General features: G+C 46.7%; 1 protein-coding gene across 2 annotated transcripts in view; it reads right to left on the bottom strand.

The window, feature by feature from the left end:
• BCL2 (BCL2 apoptosis regulator) overlaps positions 1-13,103 on the bottom strand; it is a 177,211-nt gene that overhangs the window by 74,582 nt on the left and 89,526 nt on the right. The gene's annotated exons all lie outside the window — the stretch shown is intronic.

Raw genomic sequence — 13,103 nt, forward strand, 5'->3', positions numbered from 1 at the left:
AAGTACGGGCTCAGGCCACTGCAGCCGCTTTGTCTGTTACGACTTCGGCATTTCTAGGAAAGAGGGTGCCGCAAGCTTTCTCTGTAACCCACTGGGGTTTGCCAATTCTCGCTAGAGATCTTCCTTTACTTTGAATCTGTACCTTTCCTACTGCGCCTTACGCTCCCCGTCTTCTATTATAGCTTGCTGTCTCCACATCTGACTCCTAGGAAAGCTTGACCTCTTTGAGGAGGAATCTGGGTCTCCTCCATGGCCGTGTCCACATCTCTGCTTCCAGGTTGTGCTTGGTCAGTCGGCAGGCAGAGCCATCCCAACCCTTGTGCGTCCTGGGCTGTGCCACCCACCAGCACCGCGTGGCCTTGGCACTATGTCTGTGCTCCATGAACGCAACACAAAATAAGAGCCATGGGCAGGGGCGCCTGGGTGACTCAGTCGGTTAAGCATCCGACTTCGGCTCAGGGCATCATCTCACAGTTCGTGGGGTTTGAGCCCCGTGTCGGACTCTGTGCTGACAGCTCAGAGCCTGGAGCCTGTTTCGGGTTCTTTGTCTCTCTCACTCTCTCTCTCTCTCTCTGCCCCTCCCCTGCTCACTCTCTGTCTCTCTCTCAAAAATAAATAAACATTAAAAAAAAAAAAAAAGAGCCATGGGCAATAATGAGGTAGACCAGCAGGCACTAAGTATTAAAGGGCATGCATAAGTAACAGCAAAAACTAAGGCTATGGATACAACTGTCTCAAGAGAGGCAGAGCACCTACCCAGTGTCCTACCATAAGCTCTCACCATCTTGGTTCCTCGCATGTCAAATAATTCCAAACCCTTAACTTCCCTCTTGGATTTCATTGCTCAATTGTTCGGTCTGTTTCACTGCTCTCTGCCATGCTGTGCTCGCCCCAGGGCTACAACAGTAGGGCCGGTCACTGCGGGGATTACGGCCGGGAGGCGCTGCAAGGTAAAGATAATAGGAAAGTGGAGGTGGACGACATCCAGGTAGGCTTGTGCCGCAACAGATCAATAAGCGCTGGTTATGCGCCTACCGTGTGCAAGGAGCCGGGTCAGAGGCTGTCAGACAGAGAGCTACAAGAGTAAGGCGTCATCTCTGCCCCTTCAGGAGAGGGGCGTCCATGAGACGGGATTGCGAGAAGAGAACACTGGCTTGAAGACACAGAGGTCACTGGAAGGGCTGGGGCAAACGTGTGGCCATCAGGACCAGACGGGAATGGATGCAGTGTGAGTGGTGAACAAGGATCAACGAGCCGGTGGGACGAAGCCTGAACGCCAATCCCTGGACCCAGAGAAAAAAAAGGGGAGGATGGCCTACGATGGTTTTCAGGTGTGGGGGGGGGGGTGCTGGGGAAAAAAAGGAACCCTGTGCCAATCCTGACAGAGGCAGAGAGCACTTGTGGGGAGCTGGTTGGCCCGGGACACACTGATTTGGGGGGAAAACAAGAAAAAATGTAGTATTACAGATGAGAAAAGAAAAGTGGGAATATAGTTTTATGGTTGAAGCTGTGAGAGAGAGAGAAAGAAAGCCTTTTGGAAGGGGTGGGTGCACAGGGGAGAGGAGAAGAAGAGAAGGGTTTTGGGGAGCACTCCGAGTGCTCAGAGTTCCAGATAGAGGAGGAGGAAGAAGAGTGGGGAGGCGGTGGAGTGAGCCCCGAGCCCCCTAACGAGCAGGGGCACGTCCTGTTCCTCTTTGTATATAGATCCACGCAGCTGCACGTGGCTGTTACCAGCAGGCGCCACATAAATGCTTCACAAATGTTTGCAGAGGCAAAGGGAAGTGCAGTAGTCAGCCAAGTGGGCTGAAAAACCAGCAACAGAGCCCTGTTGCGTACGTCACAGGCGAAGAAGAATCCAAAGCTGTTTAAGGGCTAACGCTGCATGGAGAATGAGAAGATTTCCTGAAGACCAGGAGGGACACCGAGGGTTCTAGCACATAGGGTTCCAGACTGCCTGGGTCTAGAGTGCGCGGGTGGGTGAGCCAGTCACGAGGAAGCTCTCCCTCGGTGGCAGAACCTGCACAGACCCCCAGGGTGACCTTGCCTTATTTGGTATGAAAGAAAAAATCCCAAGATTTATCACATTTTCAATTTAACTTTTGTGCTGTTTTGGGGGGCCGGGGTGGCTCCGTCGGTTAAGCATCCACTCTTGGTTTCAGCGCAGGTTGTGATCTCACGGTTCGGGGAGTTCAAGCCCCGCACTGGGCTCTGTGCTGACACCGCAGAGCCTGCTGGGGATTCTCTCGCTCCCGTTTTCTCTCTGACCCTCCCCTGCTCACGCGGTCAGTGTCTCTCTCAAAAATAAAAAAATAAAACTTTGTAAGACTTTCGTGCTGCTTCCATTTTGACTGAGAGACTCGGAAACTTTTTAAATGAAACGTGGAGTATTCAAGCGTGTAGGGACCCCACTGCTCACTGTCTGATCATCGTAACTCTGACTTTGGAAAAAGGAGAAGGTGGCACAGACATTACCCTTTCCAACAAAAGACTGCTCAAAGATACTGGACGTGTATTTCACATCTGAGGGAAGGTGCTTGATTACAGGGACTCTTAACAAGACGAATTGAAGATCTAAGTAAATATTTCCCATCTGCCCCTGGTCCCGCCACCTGGCCACTACCCTTTCTGCTCCTCTGGTAGGTTTCAGCCAACCAATTCTGCTTTATTTGCGCAAGTCGAGAGGCCACCTGTCATGGAATATACTCACGCATTACACAAAATGAACATTTCTTATTTCTGTGCTTCCCATATGATTTTTTTTTTCAAACACAAACAACTCACTTTCACCTGAAGCAGATTTCAGAAATGCTGACTATGCAGAACAGGTATAAACAAGGCGATCTTTTGTTTATGAAGTTTGGTAATGACCCACACCTAGAAGGACCCCTCTATTCCCCCTGAGACTGGTGAATTAATCCATCCACGCTTTCTTGCTCATTTCCCTGGCTGTTACAGACTGAAATGGAGAAAACAGTTTTACAAGGGAACATGGTATATTTGTGCTAAAAACAGGCACCACACAAATCCGGAGAAGCGAGCCAGAAAGAAATGCCAGACGCAGGGAACAGAGTGAGTGAAGGCAAAAGCGAGAGGAAGCAACGTGTGCCCCGTTTGGGAGACTGTATATGGGGGTGGGGCGGGTGCAGGGCAGAGTTTTGGGTTGAGGACTCGCAGCCATGGAGGCTGCAGCGAAGGAAGAATTCTTTGTGGAGAGTTTTAACAACCAGGCTAAAGACTGCCTCTTTCCCAGAATTGGGCACGGAGGTGCTTTGGCAGAGCCCAGGACAGGGAGGACGGCGAACCCACAGGAAGCCCCTCCAGCACACGCGGCCAGCCCCCTCCATCCGCACAAAGTGCTGTAGGGACCCATCTGACAGAGCTAAAGCCGCAGGGATCACCTGACCTCTGACGGGTGGCCCACACATGCTTTGGGTCTCTTGGAATTGTCAGTTCAGAGCCAGTGTCCAGAAATCCTAGGAAGGTCTGATTGTTTTCTTTTCTTCAGTGCACAGTTACTCTGGGAAAAGGCTGCCGAACCCTTTGGGGAAGACTGGGGAAAGATTAGTGATGCAAATTTTTGGCAGTGTAGCAGGGGACCTAGCCTTCCTTCCCCCCAGCCGAGGGTTCTGGGTCTGTAAACTGACTGAAGTCTGGGAGTTGACGGAGAGGCCATGACTCTCTGTTTCCATGATTCGAGTTAGACTTACATTCCCTTGATCTAGAACCCTTCTGGTTACACAGATCAAGTCAGGATGGAGTAGACTGCCATCCGTTTCACCTCTAGGAGCACCATAAGGACAGAGTTTGAGATGGAGGAAATGAGCATCAGTGAGACTACAGATAGAAAGGAAAGCCAAATGGAACCAAACTTGAGGGATGGGGACTAGGGCGAGATGTTCCCATAACAGAGACCAGCAACGCCACAGGGCGGGCTTGGTTTGGGGGAGGGAGAGGCAGAGCTGGGTTCTCAACGACGGTGGGTTGTCCACGTTGCTGTGACCAGCAGAGAGCTGGCAATTTGGGATGGAAATGGGTGACCTGTCAGGTCCGGAGGTGGGGGTTTTTGGAACACAGTGCATCCAAGTTGAAAGGTTTCGCGGGAGTCCATGAGATCTCGAAGAGAAAGAACCCAGAGAGGAGAAACCCAGTTTACACTGGGGCAACGTCTGCACCTGCCAGGTGGGAGAAGAGAACCTGGTGTCCTGGACAGAGGTGTGCTGGCAGCGAGATCCGAGGAAGAACCAGGCTGGTGGAACAGACGCAAGAAGGTTGAGCGTTCAAAGAGAGGCATTTCCCCCGCTTCCCAGTTGCTGCAGCAAAGGAAACCATCACGGCTCTGGATGCCGTCAGAAATTGCTACGTAACCCACTTAGAGCTGTTTTGTTAGAGCGACAGAAACACGGCCCTGCTGGAGGGGGTGGGAGGGGAAGGGCAGTGGGGCAGAGCACTCAGAGACGATGCAGCTTTGAAGCAGCTTAAAACCCAGGGAGGAAGATGGCAACGGTCCAAAGGAGCAGCTGGATTCAAGGCAACTGTTTGCAGGACTGGGGGCCCTGAGCACACGCGGAGGTGATGAGGGGGAGGTTTTGGAAGGTGAGGGACGGCTGGGGACCCCTGGGAGGGCTTAGACTAGTCCCTTGAAGGGGTGGAGGGTTCAGAAAGAATGCCCAAGAGGCAATCCCCAGCGGGCTGAATCTTTGATTTTTACAAAATAGTGAATGTAAGGTAACACTGTTTGTTTGTTTGTTTGTTTGTTTGTTTTAGTTTATTTACTTATTTTGAGAGTGAGAGTGTGTATGTGTGTGAGCAGGAGAGAGGGTGTGCAGACAGAGAGGGAGAGAGAGAATCCCAAGCAGGCTCAGTGCTGTCAGTGTGGAGCCCCATGGGGGGCTCGATCCCACAAACTGTGAGATGGTGACCCGAGCTGAATTCAAGAGCTGGGCGCTCAACCCACTGAGCCACCCAGGCGCCCCTGCACCGAGGGTTTAATTCCCTCATCGACAGCTCCCAACGGCGTTCCCACGTTATACTGTTCCCATGTTATCCGGTTCGACTCCCCCAATTCTTACCATTCCCATCAGCAGCGAGTTTCTAAGCGCTATTCTACGAGCAAGTACAGACATTTACACACATTTGGCACTTTTGTGAATGAAATACACAGAAGCTGAACTTGTAAGTAATGAAAGACGCCGGACTAGGCGACCCTTCTCTCTGATTTCAGTTCGGTCGTGTCTCAGAAGGAGCCTATCTTGTCCACGAGCTTCCTGCTTTCCTGTCAGTTCAGCACCCACCTGCTGTTCCTACAGGGCTGTAGGTTTTCTTTCGTTTTGTTTTGTTTTGTTTTGAATGTTCTTTTCTTACCATTCCCTCCTGCAGGACTCCGTTAAATAAATCCGATGGCTTCTCGCTCAGCCCGACCGTGAACATCTGGCCCCTCCTGCCGGTCCGTGTGACCCACAAGCCGGAGCCTCACTCGTGATCTAATTGTCCTCTGACTCAGTTCCAAATCTCCTGCCCTTCTCTCTACTCCCATCCACGTCCCCCTGAACATCGAATCTTCCCTCCCAGGCTGCTCTGTTCTCTCCACTCGGCATCCATGGCCTCTATTTCTTCACCCTTCTCCAAAGCCTTCAGAAAACTTGCCGTTTCAGGGTGGCTACGTTTGTTTCCCCTGGACTCAAGCCTCCATCCTCTGATTTTCTGAGTCCGCAGGAGTTTCTGTGTGGCACCCTTTATTTCCAGTTTGAAGCCATCTCTACTCTTAAAGTGGTCACTGCTAATCCTTAGCTAATTCCCTTTGGCAGAGCTCTGTCGTTTTGGAAGCCCCTGACTTTCTACATTTTATTTTAGGGAGTCTGGCCTCATTTCAGTCCTTCAGACATGTGTAGGGAAACAGGTGCTCGACCATAATACGTTGCTGACATGCAGTTCATTTTCTTCTGCATGTAAAATATTACAGCGTTTGGTATTTGTCGAACTTGGCTGCGATCTCTGTCTATACACGGCTAGCAGCACATTCGCCAACACGGCAGAGCCACACTACGCAAAGGCCCTTCGGAGGCACCAAAGCCAAGGTCTTAAATCAGGGAAGGACAGGGACCTACCATCTATGACTGTCCTGCTCCGTGAACAGGCTTTATTAGGATGCAATCAGGTTTTATCAGAAATGTCACTGGCTTGCTCCACGGAGGTCAGATTATGCGATATCATTGTAACAAATACAATAATAGAATATGGCATTTCCTGTTGTTCTCTATTGTTAGGAGCAACTTCTAAATGACCCTAAAAATACTGCATTTAATATTTTGAAAATTCTGAGTTTCTCCAAAAGAAAGAAGGAAAGGAAGGAAGTTAAGGTGCTTTTCAACAGCCACCTGAGGTAGGATGTCCCATTTTAGAGACTAGAGAACCAAGATCAGAGGGCCGCCTGGGTGGCTCCATAGGCTAAGCATCCGACTTCGGCTCAGGTCATGATCTCTCGGTTGGTGGGGTTCAAGCCCCACGTCGGGCTCTGGCTGACAGCTCAGAGCCCAGAACTTGCTTCAGATTCTGTGTCTCCCTCTCTCTCTGCCCCTCCCCCGTTCACACTCTGTCTCTCTCTCTCTCTCCTTCAAAAATAAACATTAAAAAAAATTATATATATAAAAAAACAAAACCAAGGCTAGAGTGACTCTCACAGTAGTAAGAGGCCATAAGGCACAAGTGGGACCCAGGCATCTTAGGTGTGAATTCCAAGCCACTTCACACCATCCTTGCCCCCTTTACACCAAGGATGAAAAAGCATGGAAAGAAATTGTAGGCAGGGGGCATGAGAGAGAAAGAACATCTAGAAATTTCAAATTTGTTAAGGTGCATGTCCCCTAACTCGTACGTTGCTCTGGATGAGGACTAAGTGATCCAAGTTCTTATAAGCCTTTCAGGGAAAAGGCAAACAGATTCATGCTGACTGTACACGTCACTTTCCCTCCACAAATTATAAAGGCTCGTTTCAGATTCTCAAACAAAAACGTATGCAAAAACAGTAAACGAGGAAAATCTCTCACTCTTGCAGCCAGTCGTAGTGACCTGAGTGCTTTTCTTGGCAAATATTCAAACGTCACATGCCAGCATCACATGCTTAATACTATTTTAGTCAATATGATTCGTGTTAAAGTCACCTGAATCGGGCAATTGTTTGATCTTATTATCACCAACACGTCCTCACACAACATCCCTCACCGCTGATGAACTCACAAGAAAGACTTTAGTTTAGAAAACTTGCATTTTCTTAGAAAAGGAAGAAAAAAAAAGCAGTTCTCGGTAAAAGATAAACCACAAAGCGACTGTGTTCAGACAAGTTGTACATATTAAACCACACACACACTATATCAAAATAATGTTTAGGCTTTGTCTAATCTACAATTGTAAGCAGATTCTGCATTAAGGAGTTAAGACCAGAATCCCACTCATGACTTTCCCTGACACTGAGAACATATGGGAGAGTAATAGAACGACATTCTAGATTACCTTTCCTCTTCAATCAGCTTTAACCATCCATCATAATCCAAAGGTTCTTTACTTGGTAGGGTACCAACAGCCAACATTCTTCCACAGAACAGGCTGGTCAGAGGTTTCCTGGAGATAAAATCTATTTCTACCTCAAACTAAAGGGAAGCCTCCGGCCCACAGAGATTCAAGGTCCCCAAATGATGTCATATAAAAAAAATTAAAGGGGGCTGGGAGAAGCATTTGTGTCAGGTGGAGAGCCCATCAATTGGAAAATTAGGGACGAAAACAGCTGAGAGGGGCCAGCGACCTTGAGGCTGCATCCAAAATGATACGGGAGGGCAGGCTTGCTGGTCAAAAAAGGCAATCTCAATGGCTGGCAACGACTCTGCAAAGGCCAAGCCTCTCTGTGGGAAAGCAGAGAAATATGGGAGAAATGGAAGGGAGAGGGGCAGAAGGGACAAAGGAGAAGGACAAGAGAAGTGGTGGCAGGTCTTGCAGCCAGGATGAGAGCAGAAAGCACCACACAGTCCAGGACTTAGAGGCAGACAGGCCGTGGGAGTGGGAGAATGGGGCCATGCTGCCATCTTGGAGGAAAGGAGGGAGACAAACATCCCTGCACAGGTCAGGAGATGGCTGTGAAATCCAGCCCTTCCACTGGCTTCTAATGCCACGTCAACAGTTATTTTAAAAGCATTTAAAATATAAACCATGTTCATGGAAACTTTTGTCAGCTCTCCCCTTGACATACATCCATCTGCATGGTTTCAAGGTTGACTCAAAGTTCATAAGTTGAGTGTGATGTGTTTTACCGTTTGAGTTCTGACAAAAACTGCAAAGAAGCAAATTAAAGCCAAGAGGGAAATTTCGAGCTGCCATGCTAAGTTAAAAAAAAAAAAAATCATTCTAAAAATAAAATAACACTTCAGGCCATAGGGTTCATTTCTATAAATATTAGTTCCCTAGAACCAAACTCTAGTAAACTATGATCTATGATCTCCTCTTAATGAATTCTTATATATGTGTATATGTATATGTGTGTATACACACATACATGTATATACACATATACATCCAAAAATACACATACACATAAGAATGTACATACATATATGAGAATATACACACATATATGTTACTGTGATGGTTTTATTATGGCCCCATATTTGTATTGAAGTTTGAGACTTCAAAGGGATGCCGCCCCCCGCCCCCCATCCTCTCCTGAAATATAGAGGCACTGCCCCTTGGTGGTGATGATGTCATAGCCACACGAAGGATGTAGAAAGAAGTACTTTGATACACTGCTGGTGGAAATAGATATTGCTGTGCCATTCAGAAAGCCATCTGTGAATGCCTATCCAAATTTACAAATACTGCCACTGATCAAGCCATCTCATGCCTATATGAGCAGAGGGATGTTTGTTACCATGTTGTTTATAATAGAATCATTCACTAAGTCCCGCTACAGACAACCAAAGAGTAGTATGCACTCATGAAAAAGAAAGAATGCAAGAATTTCAACAAAGTATCATTGTGAAGTGAGTAAAAAAGCAAGATGCAGAGAGGACATAGGATATGATCTGATTTTTATAAAGCAAGGGCAAGAATCACAACATGTATGTGGGAATACCTATCTATCTAATGTTTGGTCTAATTACATAGGTGTGGAGTAAATCGTGGCTGGATATACACAAGGTTGATGACTCTGACAACCCGGGGGAGAGGGATGAGGGGTGGAGGGAAGAAAGGAAGTGGGAGGAAAAGAAGTAAGTGAAAATGAAAGATGTCAACCATAAAAACCACATGGATGCTATGATCTCATTTATAGGAAATCATGTGTGTGTGCTGAGGTACACATAGGTGAACTGATGATCATGAGATGGTCTGCAGAACGTCAATATTTTTTTATTTCAGGGTGTTGACATGTTTTGAAAGAGAAGTCTTACTTTATTCCTTTTATGTATTAAAAAAATATTTACAACCAACATGTATTATTTACATAATCAGAAAAAAAAATCATTGACGGGGACAAAGGAAAAGTCCTATGCAAGGCAGTATGGGCCCCTAGAGCAAAAGCAAGCAGAGAGGTAAGGCTGTAGAGTCCAGCTGGGACCATGCTGGGAAGGTCCTCAGTGCCAGGCAGAGACAGGGGAACACTTCTAGGATGTGCATCAACCTATTAACAATGGGCTAGGGCTCTTTTGGTGGTGGTGGATTATGAGTGATTTTTTTCCCCTTCTTTTTGCTTTTCCCTATTTTCCCACTTTTCTGCAAATAAACCATATCTTGCATTTGTGGTCAGAACAATAGATTATTTTAAAAACGATGCCATCAAGGTTGTTAAGTGAGACGGGGTAATCATCAAAGTGAGGTTTTAGGACACTATGCAGTGGCCCCCAGAGGCAGAGATTAAAACCCATTTACAAAGCAGTCGTGTCAGCGTGGGTTGATAATGGCCTCAAATAAAGAGGAAAGAGTGGAAACAGGGACGAAGAAATGCTAAGTTGCAGTGGCACTTTGTAAAGATTTATGTGAATGTCTACAACAGCGCAGCCAAATGTCGAAGTCCATTGACGTGATCCAACATTTATGGAGAACTGTCATTGTTTTTGAGACCGGCCCATTTTTATTATCAAACCTCTGAGTGCAGCCACTTGGGTTCCACTCTTGGAACCCATAGCAAGAGAAGGCATGGTACCCCCGGGGAAAAGACAAAATAAGTCTATGGTGATGAAGATGAAGAGAAATTACAGGAGAAGATGATGTAAGAAGATTTTCTCCATACAGAAAAGAGATGCATCATTGACCAACACTGGGATTCTGTAGATCGGATAAAAATATGCCCAGGTAACCTCTGGGTGGCATTCATTTTATACTGTGGCCAACACACTGAGTTTGCAACCAGTGTTAGGAGAGGTTAACTTGAAAGTTTTCATTCAACTGTGGTTTGCCTTTTTGTACAAGTTGGCACATTCTGAGAACTCCCCTTCCATAGAAGCATTCAGGAGGGGTATGAGTGGCACCAGCTGCATAAAGTGGCCGTGGAAGGCTTCCACAGAACTTCCCCAGCTTCAAGGTTCTCTGATTTAAGAGGAGACACCACGCCCACGGCCAGATTTTACACCTTCTCTCTCTCTGATGCTCTAATTGAGGCTGTTTACCAAATAAGCTGTGTTTCTGCTTTCTGGTTTTCCTGAAGCAGATGTGATCTCGCTGAAGGCGAACAGTTTTAGCAATGCACTTGACGCACTGCCCTCTAAACACCACGTAATCACGAGACTACAATGTTTACGCAGTAATTGAAGACTGAGGCAAAGAAACCCAAAGTCATTTCATGAGGCCAAGTATTGGCCAGGACTTCCAATAAAAGTATTTATTGAGTTATCCTGAAATGGCTCTCCAGAAAAAGTCAATGTGACTTAGCGTCTTGGTTGCTTGTTATTATTCCAAACAGGACAAATTTAAGAGGAATAGGGCTGGTTATCATGGAGGACAGGGTTCACCTGACAGAATTTGAGGATCGGCTCATCAGAAAGTAGGCAACATCCTCCTTGGGATGGCTGCCCCACAGCTCACCCAATGACATTTCTCCACGCGTGGAGACTCCCTGCAAGGTCAACCAGCAACCTTCTCGCTCCCTATATGGCTGGTGCGTTCACGTCTGCCTTCTTGCCTCCCTCTGTCTCCGGAGGGCCTGTTCATCACTCCAATTCTCTGTCTTCCTGCCAAGTTTGGCTTGAAGCTCACCTCTCCTCTGTCTGACCCCAGCAAATTCTGGTCTTTGGTTTTTTTCTGAGCTCCCTCATGTCCTGTACGTGCAACTAACGTGAAATAATTAGCAAGTGTATTGACAGGAACAGCCCCAATGAATGATTCCCAATGGATCTCCTAACACCCTAAATAAATGTGTTCCTTGTTGTGGTACCGTGCGGAGAGACAGGAAAAGTTCCCTCCTTCCTTTCTTTCCTTCCTCCCCTCCTTCTTTTAATTTAGTGTTTATTAGACCCCTACTTTATGGAAAGCACTGTTCAAGGTTTTTTCATGCACTACCTCACTTAGTCTCCTCACAGACCTCTCTAGAAATATCTACCAGTCCAACTCTCCTCCTCTCTGCCTTTCCAGCGTCTTTTCACAGTGTCATCACCTACTCCGTCCCTTGGTGCTGCGTTTGGCTCTTGCCTTCTCCTCAGCCCAACATCCAACAAACTGTCAGTTCTGTATCTCATATCTGGCTCCTTCTTTTTATCCCCCCTTGCCCTGATATCTCTGCTAGACACAAGAGCCTCTTCACAACTGGTCTCCCTGCAACCAGGTTATCATCTTACCTGTGAGTTGGTTGATATCCCTGCACTCATTCAAAACTGTGATTCCCATTGTCTACATAATATAACCTGAGTTCCCAAGGTTGACGTTAAAAGATTGTTGTCTTTCACATCCCACCACCTCTGAAAGTTTATCTTCCAAACACGTGGAGTGTCTTCTGATTCCCCAAACATACCAAGCAGTTGTACTCCAGTGGGTTTTTGTTCATGCTGTTCCCATTGTGTGAAACGACCTTCTCCCACCTCTGTCCTAGAATAAAATCTTAGTTCTTAAACTTAGCTCAAATGCCACTTAACTCCCCCAGGTCAAAATTGATTGTTCTTTCTCCTGAACTTTCCCAGCCTTAGTTGTTTATGCTCTGAAGCTGCCTTTAGATCATAAAATACTGCAGGGTAGAGATAGTATCTGTTTTTCTTAGCATTCCAACACCATGCCCCAACCACGCCGGTACTCCCCAAGCATAAGCAGAAATGAAGTTACTAGCACTGGTAAGGGAGTTTACGAGCTACCACGGTCTTCCAAGTGCTCCTCAGAATTTCAAGCTAACAAACGTTTATCAAGTACCTACTGTGTACACAGCACTATGGCAGGAGCTGTAGAAGCAAGCCGATTAGTGAGCCACAGTGCTTTTACAGTGCATCTTTTAAGGACCTACTCACCTTACTAGGCTAAGCCACCCCATACACCATTATTTGAAGATGTATCCCCTCTTGCGGATCGGCAATCACTCACAGAACTTCCCTCCATCACTGCATGTAGCAGAGGTAAGATCCCTATGTTTCAAGAAGCACCAAGAAAAGAAGGCTCACAACTCTAGAAATCCGGAGTGTTCTTTCCTTTCAGGGCAGAGAGTGGATTGATATGGAAAATAAAGGCATTCATCTCTTAGCAGTCCTGACTCTCAAACCCCATAATTTATGTTAACTTCAGTTACTACGAGCATTTAAAGCCATGAAAGTAGCTGAGAAAACTAAAAATTTTATTACCTAGGAAGTTCTGCTAGTAGATGAAAACTTTTTTAAGAGATGGTAATTTTTTGTTTGAAGACCGGTATCTTGATGGCAGCTGTGCAAATTTTTCTAAAGAGCCCAAGGTGATCTATGACATAAGGTGACCATATGTGCCAGCTTGTCAGGGAGCGTCCTGGTTTACACCTGTTTTCCCTGCAAAATTATTAATAGGGCCCCCTTTACTCTCATAAGTGTCCCAGTTTGATAAATTACATGACCACTCTATTACGAGTGAGCTGAGGCTGAGAAAAGGGGCAAAATCCAGGCTTCCTGACACGAAGCCCA

Source organism: Acinonyx jubatus, chromosome D3 (genome assembly GCF_027475565.1).
Source record: "Acinonyx jubatus isolate Ajub_Pintada_27869175 chromosome D3, VMU_Ajub_asm_v1.0, whole genome shotgun sequence".
Lineage (NCBI taxonomy): Eukaryota > Metazoa > Chordata > Mammalia > Carnivora > Felidae > Acinonyx > Acinonyx jubatus.